Genomic DNA, 2,500 nt, shown 5'->3' on the forward strand with positions numbered 1-2,500 from the left:
TGGCAAAATTTTATGAATTTGATAGGCAAAACAGTGCCTTCTGCTCTATTACATACTCAATGGTTCAGTCTCTCCTATTTCGATTTAAGATGTGACTATGAATTGTATGTATTCTCTTTGTGTGTCGTCTAATAATTTATCTTCGATTGCTGTAGCTATTATCAGAATCCAACGTATTTCATGAGAAGGCTTGAATTTTTATAATCGTTTTACTGAGCTTAAATGATAAATACATGGTTATCTCAATTTTAGCTTTTCTGCCTAAAACTCTCATCCATAATGTTTGAAATCTACTTCAGCATTTTAATAACATTTTTTTAACAATTTTAATGACGTCATACACCCATGCTATCCTATTAATAAGAAAAAACATTGTAATAGAGTGTTCTATACGAGAAAATGACTTTAAAATTGTTAAATCCATTTATAAAAAAAATATATAAATTTACGTTAATGAAGGATACATCCAGAAATGCGTCTATAGATTATGGAAAAGCTTATTTATTACTTAAATATCTTGGGGAAAAAATTATGAACCGTACTTCATAATTCTTATTCTAATGGCGTAATTCATACGCAGTTCGTATCTTAATTGCAATATTCTCTAAGCCTATCTCAAAGAAAAAGAAATCGAAACATATTGAAATCTATATATTTTCATGTAGGTACCTGCATACGTATATTAAATACAAATGCATATGGATATACGCAAAAACTCAACGGAACAATAAACTACACGATAGCAGAGGAAGAAGTAAAGACAAGATACATCATCAAAAATATTACTATATATAAAATAGTCACCCATGTATCATACTTAAAGTATGTACATAGTTGACAAGCAATGTAAGTCTGTTACAAATGAGATCCAGAGATACCATCTCTTGAAGATGTACTGTGTTTAAAATATTATATATCGGAGGTGAAAGTTATCTCATCAGCGACTAATGAGATCACCGGATGCATTTCGGTCTAGTTAGGCCTTATCAGTGGCGTGTACTCATAACCAACCTCGTGCTTAGACGATATTTGTGAATTCACCATTCCTTTACTTGTAACACGCGGATTACGTAATGTATTCGTCTATTTAAATGCAAAACTATGATATTTTTTTAAAACATCAGAAACATTTGTACAAAACAGACGAATGATGCTTATTGTTGATGAAGTTCTAGTGCTCATAAATAAGTGAACGTGATTGCTTTCATTTTATAACTATCTTTCCTTATCGAGTTTGCTGCATCCATCAAAAACCATCAACTTGTTTCATTTGCAAGATTTGGGACTATTAGCAACCGAGGTCCCTCTCTGTAATAAATGCAATTCATTTCCAGATGAATGGATTAGAGTAAAACAAAGAAAAATGCCTTACACAAGAACATAATTTGCTGTTTGGTCCAAGAACCGAAACCACGTCATTATGACGACTAGGCCATGCATCTTCACCAACTTCTTGCAGTATAGATCAAATTTCTTTTGAAGCAAGTATACAATTTTAGAGAGTTGGTTGATGAAAATCCCTTAATGAATGTTAATGAAGTGTCTGCATGAATTCACCAATGCCGATTCTTATTTAAAATTAGCAAAGAGCTGTAATGTGCTGCTAGGTTTCTCCGAAAAAAAGGGACACAGAAATTAATGCAAGGGACATAGGTACCATAATGGACCGAGCAATTTTACAATCGTTAAGATTATCATCCTTTAAACACCATATGCTTCGACAGTGAAGTAATAAGATGTCTACCTGAAGGTTTGAATGTACAAGTGTTGCTAGAATCTTTGCTTAAAAAACAAAGACTAGTGGACTAATATATGTGTGTATGTGTTTATATATATGTGTGTATCTGTCTATAGGTACATAAACACGTATGTTATGTAAATACGTGCAGAGAAGCGCTTATACATTTTTACATGTCATAGAAATAGTGGTATTTAAAAGTTATGTATTCATTTCTAATTTTGGTATGTGATAAAAAATTTTAAAGAAGGGTACATTCTATGAATTGCCTAATACATTACCTTATCGATCGCGCAAAGATGAAAGACAATATCAATCCCAGCAGGATTTGAACACTAAAAACAATAAACACATAATGAAATATTAAGATATCATCGTTCCTTTACTTATCGGCCGTAAGGATATGTTTTATTACAAACCAGTAACGGATCCTCAACGCGGTCATTTTAACTGCTAGATAATGCAACCACACACCCCTCCAGCTACTTCTCCCTGTCTTAAAAAAGAAAGGACTCATACTTTTTATACAAAGAGGTGAAACGGCTAAGTCTGAAGAAAAATATGCTTTCATTCTCATTTTTACTCTCTTTCTCTGGTTTATATTTATCACAGTTACTCATCATCCGTGTTCTTGGCCCCCGCCCCATCTCTCTCTCTCTGTCTATTTATCTATCTATCTTTATCTCTTACAATGTTTCGTCCTATATGTCTCCATATTTCTCTGTAGTTCATTAGTTCTCCTTTTGCATTTCTAAGTTGTCA

Source organism: Octopus bimaculoides, chromosome 7, assembly GCF_046866305.1.
Source record: "Octopus bimaculoides isolate indiv1 chromosome 7, ASM4686630v1, whole genome shotgun sequence".
In the NCBI taxonomy this organism is placed as follows: Eukaryota; Metazoa; Mollusca; class Cephalopoda; order Octopoda; family Octopodidae; genus Octopus; species Octopus bimaculoides.